General features: G+C 41.4%; 1 long non-coding RNA gene across 2 annotated transcripts in view; it reads left to right on the forward strand.

Annotated features, from left to right (window-relative positions):
- Positions 1–5973: 5973 nt before the first annotated feature.
- Positions 5974–23790, forward strand: part of LOC138771281 (uncharacterized) — a 49383-nt gene continuing 31566 nt past the window's right edge. The window contains exons 1-2 of one of the 2 annotated variants that reach the window (XR_011359590.1): positions 5974–6059; positions 15986–16128. This is a non-coding gene — a long non-coding RNA (uncharacterized lncRNA). Of the gene's footprint in view, positions 6060–12699; positions 12800–15985; positions 16129–23790 lie in introns of those variants that run through there. The other variant, XR_011359589.1, reaches the window with a different exon arrangement.

Raw genomic sequence — 23790 nt, forward strand, 5'->3', positions numbered from 1 at the left:
GAAAAAACTCGATGTTTCCTCCATTGTAACAGGGTGTTCAGTTATCATACATTGGGTGATGCTGGCCAGACGTGCTGCGGGTACCATGATTCTCCTATTGTTATCGATCACAGCACTATCCAATGCCCCCCTACCCAATCTAGCAGGGGTGAGTGGGTTTTGTGGCTGTTAATATAATAAAAATGAAGATATATAAGGTTGCAGTATCTGTATATGGTCCTAATCTGGTGGTACGTTCACACAAATATGGTGTGTTGAAATATATTATTATTATTATTATTATTATTATTATTATTATCATTCTTATTCACTGTCCACAGGATAGGGGAATAAATATATGATGACTGCCGATTCAGCTATAGGGACCGCAAGCGATCCAATTCGTGTCAGCTGTCAATGCTGCGACACCTATTGTTTAGGGGGAAGCCAGAGGTAGCCAAGAAGAGCACTCGTTCTCAGGATTACTTGAGTCCCATTGGTTGGACCCCCGACAATCGTAACCGTCTTGGGGATAGGAAACAAATGTGGTGAGACATTGCATTTTAAAGTGTTAGGCTGGGTTCACACTAACGTTTTGGCAATCCGTTTTGCTTTTTTTTTCGATCAGTTTTTTTTTTTTTTGCAAAAAACTAATGAAAAAAACGGATGTATTTGCGTGCATCCGTTTTTCCATTGACTGCAATTATTAAAAAAAACAAAAAACGGCTCAAAACAGATCCAAAAGCATAGTCAACCTCATTTTTGTGTCCGTTAAAAAAAGGGATCCGCTTTGATCCACTTTTTTTTTATAATGGAAGTCAAATTTTTTAAGGGGGAAAAAAAAAACGTATGAAAACATACAGATTGCAGATTGCAAAAACGTAGTGTGAACTCAGCCTTAAGCAGATCCACCAAGAGACTCTGTCAGTAGGGTTATGCCGTCCTATCTCAGGGTAGCATAAGCTAGTGACAGATAAGCTGAACAGAATGATGTATCACTTACATTGTCCTCTGCAGCTGATCCAGAGAGATCCTCCTGAATAACATGGACAATAACTAGTCCTCTCTATGATGTGCATGAGCCCAGTAGTCCTGGATATTCATGAAAAGTCCACCCACCAGCTGCAGATTGGCAGTTATCTGACCATGCTGTGTATAGGCAGTCACCTGTCAATCAGCAGGTGGGTGGCAGGGGGAGGGGTGTGACAAGGATCACATTCTCCTGCATTTAAGAAGAACGGCTGAACAGAATGATGTAAGTAATACACCCATCGGTTCAAAATTTCTCACACTAGTAGTAGTTTACGCAGGCCTAATTTAAGGCAGCCTATATTTAATGATAGATTCCCTTTAATATAAGCACTTGGATAGGTCGTAGTACAAGTGTTAAAGGGAGCCATAGACCCCCCTTTATCTGACAGAGGCCAAGGATGTCACGTGGCTTTCTATTCAGGATGCATGTATTGGGGTTTACTGGATGGACTAGTGCAGACCCTCACGGTGGATCCCATAAAAACAAATACTAGTACATTATAATTTTTTTTTTTTTTTGCCATGAGACCCTATGTATGATTTTTTTTATAGTAGTTATATATGTTTACATCAAGCATATATCATAGTAAACATATATCAGGCATCTATATCAGAGGCACCCCATGTTTACTGCCGACACAGTATGACACTAGCATAACTCAGAGATATGTGCTTAGACTGATAGGCTAGGTTCACACTATGTAAAAATGACGTCCGCCTACCATTATAACAGCCATCAATGTGCAAATAGAGTTCTTAATTTAAAAAATAACGGACATTTGCATAATGTTGCCCGTTATTATGACGGCCATAATTTTTACATAGTGTGAACCCAGCCATGATTACAAACTGGTACATACATACAGATCATTTGAAGCTCACTACCATTTGCCTGAGGGTCCCCATACACCTTATACTCTTGTTGGCCGTACCCGCCATATAGGGTGTATGGGGCTCTCCTGACCGCCAACCAACAAATGAAATCGGTGGAAATAGGTGTCGGGCGTGATGAAAAATATCCGCTTAACCTCTTTGTTCTGGGAGAGCTCTATGTTCACACTGAGGAATAGGCGAGTATTCCTCACTAGAGATGAGCGAACCGGGTTCGAGTCGATCCGAACCTGAACGTTCGGTATTTGATTAGCGGTGGCTGCTGAACTTGGATAAAGCTCTAAGGTTGTCTGGAAAACATGGATACAGCCAATGACTATATCCATGATTTCCACATAGCCTTAGGGCTTTATCCAAGTTCAGCAGCCACCGCTAATCAAATGCCGAAAGTTCTGGTTCGGATGGACTCGAGCATGCTCCAGGTTCGTTCATCTCTATTCCTCACCAATTCATCTCTGGTAGAATAGGAGTAAGAATAGGAGTAGAATTTGAGCGGAATGCAAGCAGAATTCAAGCCCCATTGACTTCCATAGGATTCCTCTAGCGGAATATGGCCATAGAATTGACAATGTAAATTCTTCGGACGGAAAGCGAATCTGCAGCAGAAAACTCTGCTCGGAAATTGAACACAATGGGATATTTTTACGTCCATATTTTACGGGTGGAATTTCAAGCTGAAATAAGGGCGGATTCCTCTTCAATTCCTCAGTGTGAACATACCCTAATACTTCCCTCCCCAAAGATAACACTGGAACGCTCGGCCATGCTGAACATTCCTGTGTATGGTGAGGCAAGACAGGAGAGAGAACTGGCCGTCAATTCTTGAAGGTGCATGGCCAGCTTTAGACACCAATGCAGACACAGCGCATGAGCAAACACACATTAAATAAAGGAATCAGGCAATCCTGCCATTGGAATCTGTTGGCGCTATATATATGTGTATAATATATATATATATATATATATATATATATATATATATATATATAATGTGTATATTTATGTAATTTTTTTATTATTTTCTTTTCTTAAAATTGTAAAAAAAAATAAGTATAAGAAATATATCAGTGCTTTCATTTCAATTTACATTTCATTGTAAGGGAAATTCCAGAATAATATTACTCAAAATATATCTTTAAAATTTTCCATTTCTGCAAAAAGAAAGAAAAAAAATATATATATATGAGGATCGGCATCTTGATTGAAGAATACTCAATAGGATTATGAGAGAGCTTGTGTTTTCATTTACCAAGATGGCTTTCTGTTTTTTTCTTTTTTTTTTTTCCGCAAGACAATATTATCATTCCAATCTCTTGTTTATTCTGTTAAGTGGTAATCTAAATAACAGATTTTGTTGAACTTCTTTCTGCTGACTGTTTTTACACTTTTTTTTACCTCTACCCTCCAACATATTTGAGACTATCTCATAAAACAAAAAAGTCACTGCTCAAGCCGGAATTTTAAACACAGCACAGATTTCCAGAATTATATAATACACGAGTACTAATAGATTCGTAGAGGAGGAACATACTGCCATAGACTTTAGGATCTGGTGGTATCTATGACCTGATGTAGGCGATGTTTTTCTTGGAAGTAATTTTCAAAGTATAAAAAAATTTTAATTTTAAGTATAAAAAATTAATTTTTTGATGATTAAAAATTAATGGATAAATAAAACCAGTAACATTGGAGAGTTGGGACATCTATGAACTCTTAAAGGGGTTTTCAGGAAGAATTTCTTTTTATGTTTTTATGTTAATTGATAGGGTGCTGGGCTTGAACTAAAAAAAAAAAAAAATCATACTGAACTACAGATAGCAGAGTAAGTGCCCTATTACACAGAGCCATAATCAACCGATTCAGCCGATTATCGGTCCGTGTAATAGAGACAATGATCAGCCCATGGCAATGATCATCAGCTGATCTTTGTATTTGGTTTGGGCCTAAAATTGCGGGGCGCCGACTGCGCATCACTACGTGTAATATCGATGTAAGGCCAACGGCTGATAATTGCCCAAACACCTTACACCTTACCTCTCCCAGTTCCTGGACTTCTCTCCTGAGCTCCGTAGCTTCCCTGCCCCGGCAGTTGCAGCCTCTGAGCGGCCAGTCAGCTGGCAGGCCATTCAGCCGCTTACAGGTCAGGGCGGTCCACGAACCAAGAAGCTGCGGAACACAGGAGAGAAGACCAGGAGCGGGGAGAGGTAAGGTGTCAGGTATTTGGGTAAGGGCTGCATGGACATCACTAACAATGTCCATGCACCCCGAATGCCTGATTATCGGGCCGTCTAATAGGTTTAGTAAACAAGCGCCGAACTAGCGGATCATCGCTTGTTTACTAAAATGATTGAGCTGTAGTCGGCCCGTGTAATAGTACCCTAACAGTTAGCCATATCTGTACTTCTTGTGCAAGTCTATGCAAATGCAGATGCAGAAGAGTTAATAGCCAGACGTATGGTGCGTTTACACAGACAGATTTATCTGACAGATTTTTGAAGCCAAAGCCAGGAACAGACTATAATCAGAGAAGAGGTCATGAAAGAAAAAAAAAAATGAGATTTTTCCTCTTTTTAAAACCATTCCTGGCTTTGGCTTCAAAATTCTGTCAGATAAATCTGTCTGTGTAAACACACCATAAGTCTGGTTAACTTGCTATGACTCTATTAACTCTGCTACATCTGTACCTATGAACCCTGCAGCTTCCATTCCGTTGATTTCTGCCGAACCCCCCCCCCCCCTCCCCCATTACTTACCTCTGGTCACTGCTTCCACTTAGCCGAACCCTGGTCGTAGAAAGGGCAGGTCCTACTCCGACTCCCCGAATTGGAAGCAGGTAGAAGAAGTGAACAGTGTGGGACCAGACCTCCTTTAAAACGAAGCTGTAGGAGACTGGGGCAGATAACTATTGTAGATTGTAGATTGTAAAAACTACAAAAATGACTATGTGGCCCCACCAGTTGATTGGTCCAGTTAAACATACATCTGTTCTTATGCCTGGATGTACAGAAGCGCGGCTTATAAACACTTGTCTGGGATTTCTGGTTATTTACTTACATCAAAAGAGTAAACCTTTAGACCAGAGTTCTCAAAACTGTGGCATGCTGGGAGTTGTAGTTTTTCAACAGCTGGAGAGCTTAAGGTTGGGAAACACTGCCTTAGGGGGCCATACTCCTTCAATAACTGAAGGCTGAGCGGTCTTTTTGTCGACCAGGTTCTGTGTCCCGCCTGCCACCCATCCTCCTCATATACAGGAACGTTCGGCATTGTCAACTGTTCTTGTATTCTCTATTTGGAGTGGTACGCCGCAGCCAGAGCTCTGACTGTGGCTTATCTCTCCCAGAACAAAAGGGATCGGACAATGATTTTCCACTATGCCCAACCAACCACCAACATCATCTGTTGATGATCATTCGGGAGAACCCCTTACACCTTAAATTGTTGGCCAAAGGTCTATGCGGACTTTTAGACCAATGTCAAATAAAATGTTATTTTTTTGTATTTGTTTCAGCGCATCTTTTGAAAAACTTAATGGTGTCATTACAATGTACTGTACAATTGGTTCTGCTGCCCCCTCCCCCCCCCCCAAAAAAAAAAAAAAGTCCTGTCATGACCCTGTAGATGGAAAGATGAAGTTGAAGAGACTTAGGGGGAGATATATCATACATGGTGTAAAGTGAAACTGGCTCAGTTGCCCCTAGCAACCAATCAGATTCCACCTTTCATTCCTCACAGACTCTTTGAAAAATGAAAGGTGGAATCTGATTGGTTGCTAGGGGCAACTGAGCCAGTTTCACTTTACACCATGTTTGATAAATCTCCCCCTTGGCTCTTAAAAGGTAATAGGCCAATCAGCTCACATGAGAGGTTCTCCATGTTTTCCACCAAACCCAGATTCATTAGTGATCTGTGATATTAGAGATTAGTGATGATGAGCGAACATGTTCATAAATGTTATATGTTCCTACAAACGTAAAGTAAATTTTTCGTGTTTGCCAATCACAAACAATTTGTTTGATGATCGGAATGGTTATAACGATCATTTTAGAACATATTCGAATATATGCGAATGTTTATCTCGCGACGTACGCAACTGAATAAGTTTCCTCCCACCAATATGAAAGAGCCAATGAACGTTTGGGAGAGGAAAGGCACATTAGGTAATGTAGTAGCCATGTTCACTGCTGGCATTACTGTGATTGGCTGTGCGATTAGCGGCATTACGTATGTTACATACATGCGATAAGAAAGCAACGCTGAGGCGATTTTTTTCAGTCTTTCCTGATTCTTGTGCCGTTCAGTAGGGAGAGTAAAAAGAGCAGGGACAGCATCTGAATTTAGTTAGGCAGCAATATTCACAGAGGTAGTTAGTCAGTGTAGGGAGGGAGAGCTGACTGAGTAGGGCTTAGAACATTGTCAGTGTAGAGAGGGAGAGCTGACCTAGTAGGGCTTAGAACACTGTGAAATTGTTAGTTTTAGCTCTATAAGGATTCATTTTTTAACCCTGTAGTGACCAGGCGTCCATCATAGTCCATCCTGTCCATTATCTTCACAATATATTTGAGTTCTCCAAAGACAAACGGGGAGGCTTGCTGGGACATCTTGACTTGCTGAGCTGACTGCACACTGCGGCCTAGTGTGATACATGTATGCACGTCATTGCGCATATACGCACGGGTGAATGAATGATACACTAATGCTACGCACCTCGTAATTGCTCCGCTATTACGTATTTTACACTTTGCACCTGATATTCTGTACACATGTGCACAACTCTAGACAGAAACGTACTTCTACTGTACGTTCATTATTTTTTTGGGAATGTTCAGCGAACACGAACCGATCAGTCTTTTTTTTGTTTGGGATCTGAACCGAACATCGAGCTTTATACCACTACAGCTGATGCCTGGCATGCCACATGGTAACCTTATACAGCTTGCCCACTGCAATCCATCACATAAAGCTCTGTCACCTCTTATACTGATATGGATTCCGGAGGCAGTGTAGTAGTGATGCAATAAGGGCCTTATTACATGAACCGTTATGGCTGATTATCGCTCCGTGTAATAGAGAAAAAGATCAACCAATGACTACTTTCATTGGCTGACCGTTGGTTTAGGCTTGGACCTAAAATCATCTTGAGCCAACCGCGTATCGCTAGTGTAATGTGCGGCGATGCGCGGCCGATGACTGATAATTGCCCAAACACCTGATACCTTACATCTCCTGTGTCTTCTTTCCTGTTCTCCGCAGCTTCCCAATCCCGACGGCCGCAGCGTCTGAGTCAGCTGACAGACTGCCCAGCCAATCACAGGCCAAGGCAGTCCTGGCCTGTGATTGGCTGAATGGCCAGTCAGCTGACAGGCCGCTCAGGCACTACAGCCAATCAGGAAGGGATCGGGAAGCTGTGGAGTACAGGAGAGAAGACTGGGAGCGGGGAGAGGTAAAGTATCAGGTGTTTGGGCAAGGACCACATGGACATAGCTAACAATGTCCATACAGCCCTTACTGCCCGATCATCGTCCGTCTAACAGGTCCAGTAAACGAGCGCCGATGTAGCAGATCATCACTTGTTTACTAAAATGATTGGGCCATAGTTGGCCCGTGTAATCAGGGGCGGATTAACTTTACCATAGGCCCCGGGCTGTTGACCAAGCTTGGGCCCCCACCCCACTGTAACTATAGCAGCACTAGTGTGGTGTTCATAGTACAGGATAGATAATATAATGATGCCCTGATTTGTGCAAAATTGCGGTAAAAAAGCAGCAATTATTTGCAAATCATGGCGGAACTGTAGCCAGGAGACAATACACCTCTGAAAGTATAAGTCTTTTTGGGTGGCCATGGCCCCCCCAGTAGCTCAGGGCCCTAGGCTACTGCCCGAAAAGGACCTATTATAATCCACTACTACATGTAATAGGGCTCTAAGGGATGGGCGATATTCGTGTGCTACATATTTCAGCACTCGGTATGAACTGCATGGTCTACCTCTTCATAACTGAGCTTTTCTTACTCCTCGGCACCTCCACTTCACAGTCATAACACTTACAGGTGACAGAGGCAGATCATGAATTTCACAAAGCAACTCATGACAAAGGTGACATCCCATGAGACCGGCACTTTTACTTTATTTTATGCAATTGCTCGTATTGGGATGGGGGAAATGACGTGAATTTGACCATATAACATCCATCCCATATGTGTAGCCTAGAGACAGTGCCGCCATTTTGTAGCAGAATGTTATCATTGTTATGTACTCCCAGATTGACATCCGTTTGATGACTGGATGGCTGTGCGATCATGAGATGACATACATTTCTCAAAGACTATGTACTAATAAAGTGTCAGCATATGTTACAAAAGAGTCCTCCATGACTCCACGCAGAACGACGGGCTAATAAGCTGTACGGATGATGGCGGTAAAATAAAAATAGCAAACTAAGATACATAAGATGGGTAAATTGTCATTTTCACATTAGGATTCTGCATAGGAAGAGGTTAAGTGTTAGATATTAAACAAGACGCACTCACACATAAAAGCCACCTGAAGATGCTGTAGCCCATTCTGAAAAGCACAAGGCGCAGGCTTTCGTGGGGCTTGTTTTTGCATATTGTCACATAAAATGTGTTATCTTGCTAGCTTCAGAACCTTTTTTTTCCCCTCTTTACATTACCATCTGTTGCAGGAATCTAAACTTTGAAAACAAATTTAATTGATACAGCAAGGCATTGTGGGTAAGCCTTGGCTTTATGCCGGCAACTAGAATGGCATCAGTAAAGATGTGGCTGAAGTGGAAAAAAAAACCCCAAATATTTTCAGACAGCCATTTTGAATTGCTATTCGAGTCGACGCGGAACCAGTGTAGACCGGATGAAGAAAGAGGTATTAAGCAGTCGTAGAAATATTTCTTTCTTTACTAACCCAATAAGAATATATAATGCTGTGTTTACACGGAACGATTATCGTTCGAATTTTCGCAATAACGATCGCATTTGAGCGACAATCGTTCCGTGTGAACACAGCGAACGATCAAGCGACGAGCGAGAAATCGTTCATTTTAATCTTTCAGCATGTTATCAAATCGTCTTTCGCTAAAAATTCGCAGTTCGCTAAGTGTAAACAGTCTTTTTAAAGATTCACCCTATGGGAAAGATGGGCTTAAGCGATCTTAAAAACGATCGCAATAACGATTTTTCTTACAAATTTTCGAACTATTTTTCTAAAGATTTATTCGTCTAAACGCTGATCGGAGGTGGAAGACAGCGGGAATCATTGCCGAGAGTTCAGGTTCGTCAAATTTTCGCTTTTCAGCTTTAGTTTTTTCTTTCTCCTGTTTGAAGGGCCATAGCACTTGCATTTTTTTTCCCTACAGACCCACATGAGCCCTTATTTTTTATATTTTTTGCGCCGCTAATTGTACTTTGCCATGGCAGACTTAATTTTTGCATTAAATATGGTGCGAAACCGGAAAAAATTATTTGAGCGAGAAAATGATTACTACGATATGCAACTTGCAACTTTAATTTTATTTGATGGCTTTTAAAAAATTAAAACAAACTAAATGTTCCTTAAAATCGCTCTATGACCATTCTTATAACACTTTTATTTTTTGGCCTATGGGGCTGTGTGAGGAGTCATTTTTTGCACCAAGATCTGTACTTTCTAATGGTACCTTGCCTGTATATATACAACTTTTTGATCACTTTATATTACAATTTATCTGGATGTGATGCGACCAAAAATGTGCAATTTTAAACTTTGGAATTTTTTCGTGATGCGGACCCTTTTTGTATCCCGGGAGCAGACACATGCTGTACAGGTATGACATGTGTCCTTAAGGGGTTAAAGGGGTTATTTAGTGAAAATCTTTTTCCTGCAAATCAACTGTTTTCAGAAAATTATATAGATTTGTAATTTTTATTTTATTACTATTACTACTAACTTTACTATTTAAATAATTCAAGTATTCCAGTACTTATCAGCTGCTGTGTGTCCTGTATGTTGTTTTTTTCTTTTCAATCTAACACTGCGCTCTCTGCTGCCACCTCTGTCCGATACAGGAACTGTCCAAAGCAGTAGCAAATCCCCATAGAAAACCTCTCCTGCTCTGGACAGTTCCTATCTTGGACAGAGGTGGCAGCAAAGAGCACTGTGCCAGATTGAAAAGAAAACAACATACAGTACATACAGCAGCTGATCAGTACTGGAAGACTCTAGATTTTTTAAATAGAAGTAAATTACAAATCTATATAACTTTTTGAAACCATCTGATTTGAAAGAAAAAGATTTTTGCTGGAGTACCCCTTTAAGTTCTTGTTCTGGAGAGTACAAGACCTATCGGTGGCTTCTGCCTATAACATAATCATCTTTAGGGATTTCCAGTCCCCGCCATGTTGGTCTTGGTGTTAGTACAAGGCCTGGGCATCCTGTCTACATTGTGCAGAGTAAGGGTTTTTTTTTTTTTTAATACATTGCTTGAAAAAAGTTTTATCACTCTGTAAAATAGCTTTATTGGTATATTTATATATATATGATTTTATATTGAGTAGAGTTGAGCAAGAGTTTGCCAGAACCCCATGAGATAATTATAATATAAAAGTTAAATTGTCTTTATTGCCCAAAGCAACCAATCACAGTTCCGTTTTCATCTTATATTCTGATTTGGACAGTTAAAGGGGTTTTCCGATTTAAACTTGCTTGGATAGGGGACCACTATGAGATCTTAGGGAGTCCGACTTCTATGATTAGTGCCCCGGCTCTATTGTTATGAATGGAGCAGCAGAACGGCAAACGACCTGCAGCTCCATTCATTCTTTATGGAGCCGCTGAACAAAGGAGCTGGGGGACAGATCTATTGATCCCTGGGGGCATATTGGTCAGACCCCCTGATTATACTGTGGATAGGGGACAAGTAAGGTTAAATCGGAAAACCCCTTAACTTTCAAAATCAGAATAGGAGAAAATCCCTTTAAAGCTCAGCTGTGATTAGTTGCTATGGGCAACAAAGATGAAATTGATTGAGTTGTCTTATACTCTTTGTTGCCCATAGCAACCAGTCAGAGCTCAGCCTTTATATACTCAGAAGCTCTGTTAAAATGAAAGCTGAGCGGTGATTGGTTGCTATGGGCAACAAAGGGAATGTTACTATAAGACTATAAGTCCGATGCATCTCCCCCTGTGTGTGCACGTAGGCCGCAAAGACTTGGGGAGATCTAGCAAACCTCCTGAAAAGGAACGGTGGAGCGGTTGTCCATAGCAACCAATCCGAGCTCAACCTTTATATACTAAGGCGCTCTGTTACAATGAAAGCTGAGCTGTGATTGGTTGCTATGGACAACAAAGGTCGGGTTATCGGGTTATAAGTCCGATTACTCCACCCCTGTGCATATACGTAGGCTGCAAAATCTAGCAAACCTCATGAGAAAAAACGGTGGAGCAGTTGTCCATAGCAACCAATCAGATTGCTTGTTTCATTTTTTCTAAATGGCCTCTGGAAGAAATTGGAATTTGATCGGTTGCTATGGGCAACCACAGTGTCATGCAAAAAAAAAAAAAAAATCGCACAACAAAAGAGCTGAAATGAAAAAAAAATCAAGATTAGCAAACTAAGTGGATGTTGTTGTAATTCCACACATAACCTGAAGACAGGGGTGGCGCTGTTTTTGCAAGAAAGCAACTATGTTTTTCTCATCCTGGATAACCCCTTTAAGACCGACTGCTTGGTCAGTAGTTTTACCAAAACCAGGAGTGGAAGTGACCCAGAGAAAAACTGTATGGCTGCTGTTCCACAAGGCAGTTAAAAAAAAACAAACAGTTTTTCCGATAGACTTCTAGAGGGGGTAAAATGCCAGAAAACATGTCTATATGCATATTGGTGCTTGTTCTCGCATTGTTATGCAATTCTTTATAGGGGTACCCTAATTTTTTTCTTTCAATTCAACTGAGATTTGTATTTTACTTCTATTTAAAAAATCTCCAGTCTTCCAATACTTATCAGCTGCTGGATGTCCTGCAGAAAGTGATGTATTCTTTCCAGTCGGACACAGTGCTCTGCTGCCACCTCTGTCCATCTCAGGAACTGTCCAGAGCAGGAGAGGTTTTCTATGGGGATTTACTACTGCTCTGGGCAGTTCCTGACATGGACAGAGGTGGCAGCAGAGAGCACTGTGTCCGACTGGAAAGAATGCACCACTTCCTGCAGGACATACAGCAGTTGATAAATATTGGAAGACTTCAGATCTTTATATAGAAGTAAATTACAAATCTGGCACCAGTTGATAAAATTTTTTTTCACATGACTTGTATTGAAAAACACAAGTAATTTTTATTTTTTTTTGTTTAAAGGGCCAGCACCCCACATAAAACGATTGGGGACAGGGAGTGTGCTTAGACTGGTTGAGGGTATGTGCACACTACGGAATCTGGGTTGACATGTTAATTTTTTTTGGTGGAAGGCGCAATCTGTCTGACCATAGAAGGGAGTCTATGGCAAGGGAAGAGATGCGCACAGCCGCGAGCGGGGGTGAGCTGCAGAATCCGCTGAGGGTGATTCAGTATTTTCACAAAAACGGGAGTGGGTCCATAAAGAAAAAGGTGCAGACATGGGGGGAGATTGACCAAACATGGTGTAAAGTGAAACTGGCTCAGTTGCCCCTAGAAACCAATCAGATTCCACCTTTCATTTTCCAAAGAGTCTGTGAGGAATGAAAGGTGGAATCTGATTGGTTGCTAGGGGCAACTGAGCCAATTTCACTTTATACCATGTTTGAAAAATCTCCCCTATTCACATTAAAAGTTCGACCTGTGCCGACTCCACTCCTGGTTTTGGTGAAACTATTGACCAATGAATCCAACCTTACCCAGTCATACAAGTAAGCAGTGAGGAGCTGAGAGAAGCAGGTAATGGTGGAACTTCTCTCTAAAACTTATAGGGTATGTGTACACTATGGAATCCTGGTGGATCACCCAGCTCGTTCCCGATCGTAGATGATGGCGGATGTGCGCATCTCCGCTTGTCCCATAGGCTTCATTCTATGGTTTGCCCAGATTCCGCCGTCCACCCAAAGAATGAGCGGGTTCATTCTTTGGGCGGACGTCTGAATCTGGCAAACCATAGAATGAAGCCTATGGGGTCAGCGGAGATGAAATCTGCGGCAGGTGATCCTCCGGGATTCCGTAGTATGTACATACCCATAGGCTGTGTTCACACATTGCAGTGCAGCAATGTGTGTCAATGTTAGATACGGCCTTATTTCATTACTTTGCTTACATCAGTGAAATTTCATGAAACATTTGTTAATTTTTTTTTTTTCAAAAACTAAAATTTTATTTACCAGGATAAAAAAAAAAAAGTTAAAAATGACAAATAGTTTTTTTTTGTATTGGGCGGGATTGTGTTGTAATGTAATGTTATACACCGGTATGTCATCTCTTTGCGGTGCGGCCATTCAATCCAGTATAGGGTTGCAAATTTTTGTAAAAACTTCTTTTACTGTGATAAAGAGTCATCTAGAAGATCCACAATAATCCTCCCCAAGTTTGAGGAATGCTCCTTCCACTTCTTAGGACCATTTAGATAGATTGCTATCTCTAAATAAGTCATTTGCTGTCCAAGGGTTAACACCTCATCTCCTAGCACAAACAAACCTTCAGTAAAGTCCCAAGGTAAGATGATTCCTCTCCTCCACAGGTGTGAAGAAGCCGCAGCAGATTAAGGATATGATAGGAAAAGCACTTGAGAATCAACACCTTGAGGAAGATAACATTGGGAGATTAGAAGCCGCTCATTCGGCCTCCCCCCTCTGTCAGTCTTTCCATTTCATTCACTGCTTGGGGCTACTAAAACAAGTGTGTGAGGATCTTACGGAGGTCGATTCCTTTAAGAGGATGAACTCCTAAGTAGAAAGCCAGATCCAAGCATGGTAGATTTTCATTACGAATTTACAGAAAAATCCTCATCGGTTGCATTTGGGCAATTTAAAATATTTTTTTTCGTCATACTATAAATATTTTTAAAAAATTTTTAGAACATTTTGTTTTTTTTACATTTATTTTAATAATTAAAAATGATGCAGCTATACAATGTGTGTATTCACATATTTTACTATTGAGCTTAATAGGAGGTAAAAAATAAGTCAGCGGATTTGATGGTGCAGATTTGATGCTGTGTTCAGTTATTTAAATGAAATCTGCTGCGGATCTGCTGCGGATCCGCAGCAGAAAATCAGCTGCGGATCCGGTAAGTGTGAACGTACCCTTAGGCTTTGTTCACACACACAGTATTTTTGCTTAGTATTTTGCAACCGAAACCAGGAGTGGATTGAAAACACAGAAAGGCTATGTACCCACACTGTTGAAATTGAGTGGATGGCCATCATTTAATGGCAAATAACAGACGTTATCTCAAAGCAATGGCCATTGTTTTAAAATAAAGCTAATTATTTGCCAATAAACGCGCTCCAATGTGTTTTTGTGCACGATTAAAAAGAAAAAAAAAAGATCTTTTTCTATTCCCCCTCCCCATAATTTAAGTCAGGGGAAAACAGATCCTGATGGATCGCATACAACTGTATCTATATCTGTGGTTCAGAAAGTACAATCATAATGTAAACTCTGCCTGATTGGCTGGGGTGCCAGGTGTTGGACCACCACAATCAGAAATTGGTAGCCTATCCCATGAATAGGCATCTTAAAAAAAAAAAAAAAAATGTATGCACTATAAAGGTTCCTTTTACACTGTTATTTTGCAGTGCCCAACATGGGACTCTCTGATGTATACCAATTATGGATCCCACCTAGTACATATATAGACTTCTAGGTTCAAAAAAGAATGGGGGAGATTTATCAAACATGGTGTAAAGTGAAACTGGCTCAGTTGCCCCTAGCAACCAATCAGATTCCACCTTTCATTTTCCAAAGAGTCTGTGAGGAATGAAAAGTGGAATCTGATTGGTTGCTAGGGGCAACTGAGCCAGTGTCACTTTACACCATGTTTGATAATTCTCCCCCAATATTTTAAGCTGGATCTCCACTAGTCCATCCAGTAATAGCGAATCTTTGAACGGTAATCGTTACGTGTAATGCGGCCTTAAGGGTACTATTACACGGAACGATAATCGGCCCTATCCGGCTGATTATCGTTCCGTGTAATAAACACAACGATCAGCCGATGATCGTTGTCATCGGCTGATCGCTAATATAGGTTCTGACCTATAATTGTTGGCCACCGACCGCCACCGTTACGTGTAAAAGCGGTGCGCGGCTGGCTGGTGACGATTTACAAAGTAAATACATTACCTATCCATGGTCTAGGGCTCCTCTTGCTCCTGTTCTCCCCAGGTCCTGCACGGCGCAGCTTTAGAGCGGCCTGTCTTAGCTGACAGGCCGCTTAACCAATCACAGGCCGGGACTGCCACGGCCAGTGATTGGCTGAGCGGCCTGTCAGTTAAGACAGGTCGCTCTGAAGCTGCAGCGCGTGGGACCCGGGAGAAGCGGACCGCAAGAGGAGCCCTAGGTAATGTATGCAGTTTAAGCAAGGGCTGCAGGGACATCGGTAATGATGTCCATGCAGCCCTTGTTAAGCGATTATCGGGCCGTGTAATAGGCCTGTTTATTATCGGGCCCCCATCGGCCCATGTAATAGTACCCTAACACATCACTTAGAATAGACACTGGAACTATATGAACTGGGATACTTGAAGTAAACTGCATAAATACAAGAGTAATAGTATAGTAGACAGAATCCTACATCTTCCAGATTCCTCTCTCTAGCTATGTGGCATTTTTGTGCTCTGTTTGAGTGGAGAGTGTTCATTGTTTGTTATTTTTTACACTTGCTCATAAGGGTTTTAGAGATAGTAGCCGAAGGAACACACACTGTGTATGTACACACAAAGACTTCCCAGCTACTACCCTTCATGGCTAATCTTTATGTCAAAGATCATTTAGCTTCTTAAATTACGTCTTTCAAGCACTTAGAAAGGCTTTAAGTGACCACTTCACCATCATAAACATTTTAAATGCTGTCACTCACAGACCGCTGCTTGCACTTTCCTCTTGTTTATTTTTCTTTTTAATTATGTACAGAAACAGACAAATAGTCACTTCACCGAAACGTCTGCCGAGAATCCCCGGGTGCCATGTGCGTTATCAGCAAACAAAGAACACGCCAAACCAAACTTCTCCTTGTAGACGTTCTGGACATGACAGTTCCTGGAAAGATTCAAAAGGTATGTTTTATATCTACTATCTAGCTATCTCGGCAAATCCATGTACACAGACCATGTACTGTATAAAGGTACACAAAGTCCCTTTGCTTATGACAAGGCATAAGTGAAATGTGTTAACAATATAATGAGAAAAAAATCCCGGCACTCACCAATAAGGTTTTGAAGTTTATTTACATATAGGGTGGCACAAAACAAGCATAATAGGATGTGTTTCAGCACAACTGATGCTAGGATTAGGACCCAGAGACAGAGGACAGGTGAAGCCCTAACGTTGGCACACGCCCGCTGTCCCCTCCTTTTGGAATGATTGGCTCCTTAGCAGGCTGGCCCCAAGGAAAAGACTGATCAATGCCTTATTGACATGTCTATTCTTGATCTCCGCAACCGACCGGGCCATTTACCAGGGACGCCATCGGGAGCAGCAGGAGGCTGGTCGCATGTTCCGGCAGTACCGGGAGCCAAGAGTTATGGCCAGCTCCTGACAGCATCGTCTTGGCATATTCACACTTGCTCTGATAATATGCTGGTGTTCTAATAATTTGGGATTTTTAGAAATAATAGGCCTCAAGTGCTGGATCTTTCAACATCTATCTATCCTCCTTAAAATGGCCATACCCTTAGCTGACTAATATAATGGGTATGTCCACTCGAAGGAATGCTGGCAGATCACCTGCCCCGGATTCTGCAGCTCCCCGCTGCTTGCGGCCGCCCACATCTCCGCTGGTCCCATAGGCTTCATTCTATAGTTTAGCTGATTTCACCCTGTACGCCCGATGAATAATCGGGTTCATTCTTTGGGCGGACGGCGGAATCTGCCAAACCATAGAATGAAGCCCATGGGACCAGCGGAGATGCGTGTGGCTGTGAGCTGCGGGATTCCGTAGTGTGGACATACCCTTACAGGGTGGCACCGGCTGACTTTCTAATGTATATGGTGGCCTCCTGAATCTACCCTGATAGTAAATGCTAAGGGAAACCAGTAAACACCAATATGCCTGACTCCCCCCCCCCCCCCCCCCCAAGGGGCGGATTAACTTTAGCATAGGCCCCGGGCTGCTCACCAAGCCTGGGACCCCCACCCCACTGTAACTATGGTAGCACTAGCCTGGTGTTCATAGTACAGGACAGATAATGTCATGATGCCCTGATTTGTGCAAAATTGCTGTAAAAAAACAGTGATTTTTTGCAAATCATGGCAGAAGTGTAGCCAGGAGACAATAGATCACCGAAAGTATAAATCTTTTTGGGTGGTCATGGGTCCCCCAGGAGCTCAGGGCCCCGGGCTTCCGCCCAAAACGGACCTATTATAATCCGCTACTACCCCCCTCCCCCACCCTGGACACCTTTTGCTCTTGGGGAATGTAAGCCCTCACCAGCGGAACCTAACATTGACTTTCTCCCTACGCAAAGCACATCCATACTTGGGAGTGGCAGCCAAATTAGTGGTGTTATGGAATATGGGATTCACAGAACAGGGTCTTAGTTATTATTTTGGTTGGGATACAAGTTGATTCGATAGCTCGGACAAGGTTTAAATTACAATTATCGTGTTTGCTTCTCTAGACGCTACGGGTAGAGATTAGGTTATAGAGGGCGAACACGAATAAACTAGAGAGGGGACGGGTAGAGGCATTTTCCAACCTCATACAAGTGGCTGCATTTATGTGAAAGAGAAGCCTATGTCTGAGTGTGGTATAGCAGAGAAATAGAAAGTATCAACAGCGAATTCCTCAGCTTGCCTGGAGACTTTAGGTCATTAACAGGCCACTAGAGCAGGTTGGAGTTACAGTCAATTGAGATGCGGAAATATCCTAAATGGCTCTAATGCAGCAACTAAGTGCTTCTTAAATTCCAGAACTTTTACTTGAGCAAAGTGAATCTGCAATGCTATCTGTATAGGCTGTGTGCTTTAAGAAGGGGAATGACATGGGTAGAGGGAGATGGGGGGGGGGGGGGGGTTATACTGACAACAAACACCGGCTGAAGTCGCTTGTGTTATGTTCTAGGTGCATGAAACAAATTTGTCAGTTTATGAAGGGGAAATTGAGTCTGACCTGTTGTGTTAAAACAAGAGGAGCTAAGCCGCCTTCTCCTATCAGATAATGGTACATAGGATATTCTATAGAGATGATCTGTTTATAGCTGTATAATATGTGGTAGTGCCCTGACGCTACATCATATAGGCTTTTATTACCGTTCTGGCAGAATGGGAGGGGGGGGGAGATTGGCTTCATTCATCAACACATAAATAACCAATAACCCCACAGCTTTCAGGGATGAATGAGAGAATACAGTCAGCCCATTAGTGCATCATATGGAAGCGCTAATCTAACAAGGTCCCGGTATCCTTATTAGTGTAATTGTGTGTATTTCAAACAGAGACTTGTTACAAGTGTTGGCCACAAGGGTCTGTTCTGGGTCCTATTCTTTTTGTTGATATTTGTAACATAGGAGAAGGTTTGGTAGGTATGGATAGTGACATAGAAGAAGGTTTGGCAGGTAAGTGATAGTGACATAGGAGAAGGTTTGGTAGGTAAAGATAGTGACATAGGAGAAGGTTTGGTAGGTAAGGATAGTGACATAGGAGAAGGTTTGGCAGGTAAGTGATAGTGACATAGGAGAAGGTTTGGCAGGTAAGTGATAGTGACATAGGAGAAGGTTTGGCAGGTAAGTGATAGTGACATAGCAGAAGGTTTGGCAGGTAAGGATAGTGACATAGGAGAAGGTTTGGCAGGTAAGGATAGTGACATAGGAGAAGGTTTGGTAGGTATGGATAGTGACATAGGAGAAGGTTTGGCAGGTAAGTGATAGTGACATAGGAGAAGGTTTGGCAGGTAAGTGATAGTGACATAGCAGAAGGTTTGGCAGGTAAGGATAGTGACATAGGAGAAGGTTTGGCAGGTAAGGATAGTGACATAGGAGAAGGTTTGGCAGGTAAGGATAGTGACATAGGAGAAGGTTTGGTAGGTATGGATAGTGACATAGGAGAAGGTTTGGCAGGTAAGTGATAGTGACATAGGAGAAGGTTTGGCAGGTAAGGATAGTGACATAGGAGAAGGTTTGGCAGGTAAGGATAGTGACATAGGAGAAGGTTTGGCAGGTAAGGATAGTGACATAGGAGAAGGTTTGGCAGGTATGGATAGTGACATAGGAGAAGGTTTGGTAGGTAAGGATAGTGATATAGGCGAAGGTTTGTTAGGTAACCATAGTGACATAGGAGAAGGTTTGGTAGGTAAGGATAGTGACATAGCAGAAGGTTTGGTAGGTAAGGATAGTGACATAGGAGAAGGTTTGGTAGGTAAGGACAGTGACATAGGAGAAGGTTTGGTAGGTAAGGATAGTGATATAGGAGAAGGTTTGGTAGGTATGGATAGTGACATAGGAGAAGGTTTGGTAGGTAAGGATAGTGATATAGGAGAAGGTTTGGTAGGTAAGGATAGTGATATAGGAGAAGGTTTGGTAGGTAAGGATAGTGATGTAGGAGAAGGTTTGTTAGGTAACCATAGTGACATAGGAGAAGGTTTGGTAGGTAACCATAGTAACATAGGAGAAGGTTTGGTAGGTAAGGATAGTGACATAGGAGAAGGTTTGGTAGATAAGGATAGTGATATAGGAGAAGGTTTGGTAGATAAGGATAGTGACATAGGAGAAGGTTTGGCAGGTAAGGATAGTGACATAGGAGAAGGTTTGGCAGGTAAGGATAGTGACATAGGAGAAGGTTTGGTAGGTAAGCTTTCTCTACTAGCTGATGACACAAAAGTGTGCAATAGGGTTGATATTCCTGGTGGTGTCAGTAATATTAAAAATGATTTAGCTTTACTAGATAAGTGGTCCAAACACTGGAAACTGCAGTTTTATGTTTTCTAATGTAAAATAATGCACTTGGGGAGGAGGAATCCTCTATCTGAGTATCATATCGGCAATTCTGTGTTGGTAAAGACTTCAGAAGAGAAGGATTTAGGGGTAGTGATTTCTGACAGCCTTAAAATGAGTCACTGGTGCAGCCAGGTCGTAGGGAAAGCAAATTGTATGCTGCGCTGTATATATAATGGTATGCTGGGCTTTTTATATATAAGGGTATGCTGCGCTGTATATATATATAATGGTATGCTGGGCTGTATATATATAACCGTATGCTGGGCTGTATATATAATGGTATGCTGGGCTGTATATATATAATGGTATGCTGGGCTGGAGATATATATATAATATATATATATATATATATATATATATATATACATGTGTATGTGTATGTATATATATATATATATATATATATATATATATATATATATATGTATATGTATGTGTGTATGTATATATATATATATATATCAGAAGAATACCGCAGCACTCGTGGGATAGAATTAAACACAACGTGTTTATTTCCCCAAACCGTGACGTTTCGCTGTCCACACTGAGAGCTTTTTCAAGCAAGGCTCTCAGTGTGGAGAGCGAAACGTTGCGGTTTGGGGAAATAAACACATTGAGGGAGATTTATCAAAGGGTGTAAAATTTAGACTGGTGCAAACTGCTCACAGCAACCAATCACAGCTCAGCTTTCCTTTCAGCACTGCCTAAAGCTGAGCTGTGATTGGTTGCTGTGGGTAGTTTGCACCAGTCTAAATTTTACACCCTTTGATAAATCTCCCCCATTGTGTTAAATTCTATCCCACGAGTGCTGCAGTATTCTTCTGATTTATATTACCTATACCGGGTGGTCGCTGGTATATACCGCTTGGCACCACATCTATCGCTACACGAGTGCTGCATTCATTCTGAAATTCTTATATATACTTAAATATCTGGATAGTCTAGAGATCAAAAGGGAAAGGGGGGGACATGATCAAAATTTTTAAATATGTTAAATCACTGAATAAGGTTCAGGATGGAATATTGTTCTTGAGTTGTTGTTTTTTTTTTTTTTTTTTTAACTGAACTTAAGAACAAGAGGACACAGTGAGAGGTTAGTTGGGGGAAAGATCAATCTTTGGTTGGGCCAACGATGTGTGCGATTCAAATTACAGAAAAGGATATTCAAAAACTTTTTTTTTTTTTTTTTTGGTAGGCCTACCTTAAGAAATGGATTCCAGGTAATACTAAAATAAGCTTGTATGCAGAACCCATTACTTTGGTGTAGATATCTTTTCTCCTTTTAGATTTTGAGCAAACATGAAAGGAAACAGAATCAATAGGCAGCCTTTCAGCATATAAATATAACATTCTAGAAGTTATCAACCTAAAAAAGCTTCCTATTCTCCTAGGTGTGCGAAACACCAAAGTGTAAGACGACTGCTGAAATAAGTGAATAGGGCTTTTACATAGTTCATAGTTCAATTGGGCTGATGAAAGCCATCTCCCCACCGCAGCTTCCAGCCTGACACATAATAATCCTCTTGGCTTCTTGTTTTCTTTCAGTTGGTTTGATGCCTGATTTATATAATAACCTTATCAGGAGACAGACAGATAGGGGAGATCTGTGATATCGGCCATGTTTAAAAAAAATTAAAAAAGTTCCATAATATCCAGTTAAAGCGTTATTGACATCTAAAAAGAAAACTTATGATGTGTCTTATAGAGATGTCAAAGATTTTGATTGGATGGGTTCTGGGTGTGGAAATTTCTTTGTAATTTGATTCATATTCTAATAATGTCCTCTTATTAGTAGACAAATCTAATTGGCCATCATAGTTTTCAATCAGTTTCCATCTGTTCGACATGATCAGGAATGTGTAATCGGAAAATACTGGTAATGTATTTTTAAAGAATTTTTGGGGATTTTTTAATTTAATTAGATTTAATTTTTTTCATTTTCCATCTTACTATACATAATAAATTAATCCTAATAGCTTGTAGTTTAAATTCTGACCGACAGGACTTACATAAAGCTGAGACATCCTGTTCTGTACTGATCATGTCCCAGCAGTGCCCTCCTTATCATCCCACATGGGAGTATAGGGACAGTATATAAATAATAGGGGTACACTATATATATGTGTGTGTTCTAATTTACTGATATCTCCCTTTTGTGCATGGGGTGCTGAAGATGAAGGTAATTTTTTTACTGTCATCTTTGGTGCCATTTCCATGTGGTTTGTAGTTATGTCCACAGGCTAATACAGCACCTTGGGGCACAAAGGGTGGGACTAATGTGCCAAGGGTCCCGCCCCCACTGCTCCAAACCGCTGTATTAAAAGGGTTATCCAGCGCTACAAAAACATGGCCACTTTCTTTCAGGGACAGCCCCGTCTCCAGCTTAGGGTGGGGTTTTGCTGCTCAATTCCATTGAAGTGAATGGAGCTTAATTGCAAACCGCACCTGAACTGGAGACAAGAGTCTTGTTGTCTCTGAAAGAAAGTGGCCATGTTTTTGTAGCACTGGATAACCCCTTTAACCTGTGGACATAACTACAAACTACACAAAAACGGTGCTGAGGATGAAGGCAAGAAACCTACCTTCATCTTCAGCACCCCATGTGCAAAAGGGGAGACATCAGGAGGTTAGTTTCCCTTTAAAAAAAAAAAAAATGAGACCAAAAAGTAACTAATCTCAAATTGGAGAAAGAGTATGGAAAAGCAACTTTTTCTGAAGTTGAATAAATTATTCTGCAAATTATCGGGTAATTAACAGTAAACTCTATTTGGGATGGAATCATTTAAGATACATTAATTGAGGGCGAAGTTGGATCCAATACTTTTTCGGAACCTCTTTGCTTTTCTTCCTTCGGGCTCCATTTTTTTTTTTTTTACAATTTCTTGTCTGGTTTCTTATTTTGTCTTTGCTGAATGTGGTTTGTAGATGGCTAGAGGGTAGGAGAGGACAGTGTGGTAGAAATGAGATATCCAGCTCTAAATCATGTGTCTACAAGAAGAGTAGAGAACGTCCGCGGGCAGAGGATTCACAGGGCTGTTTGACAACATTACACAAAGCCCTCTTTGATCCTTCATTACCTGGAACATCATCTCTCTGTGTCTTATTTTGGCATAGACTGCCAGATTACTGCACATAAAGAGAGGGCGCTTTTGTCTGGTGCGCTCAGTTTAACAGCCCTATTAGCTTCTCCTACAGCAGTAGAGAAATGATTCCTTTACCCATGTCCAAATACTACTTCCTTAGAATTAATATATATTTACAGTATAAATCTTAAGAATAGAAAAATTCTTCTCTTTGTTATACTGAGGCTCCATTGAATTTCCCACGACTAGCTGTAAAGTATGGTGAAGTCAAGTCCTACTCACAGGATAGGCGATAAATAGCTGACTAGGGAGGGTCTGACCACTGGGACCCCACTGATCCCCCAAAAAAGGAAAAAGATATTCCCCAATACTAATGGTGCATGTGCGGCCAGTACTACATTCATTCTCTATGGGGCTGATAAACATTTTTTAGTTTGGTGCTCAGCAATGGATGGTGGCCCCATAGGGGATGGGATAACAATGCACACCACTAAGGATTGTCCGAACCTGCCGAGGTTTGGGTTCGTATGAACCCGAACGCTCGGCATCAGATTCCCGCTGTCTGGCCGCTCCATGCAGCGGGAATAGCAGTGGCTGCTGAACTTGGATAAAGCTCTAAGGTTGTCTGGAAAACATGGATACAGCCAATGACTATATCCATGATTTCCACTTAGCCTGCTCCAGGTTTGCTTATCCCTATTGA

Source organism: Dendropsophus ebraccatus, chromosome 13 (assembly GCF_027789765.1).
Source record: "Dendropsophus ebraccatus isolate aDenEbr1 chromosome 13, aDenEbr1.pat, whole genome shotgun sequence".
NCBI lineage: Eukaryota > Metazoa > Chordata > Amphibia > Anura > Hylidae > Dendropsophus > Dendropsophus ebraccatus.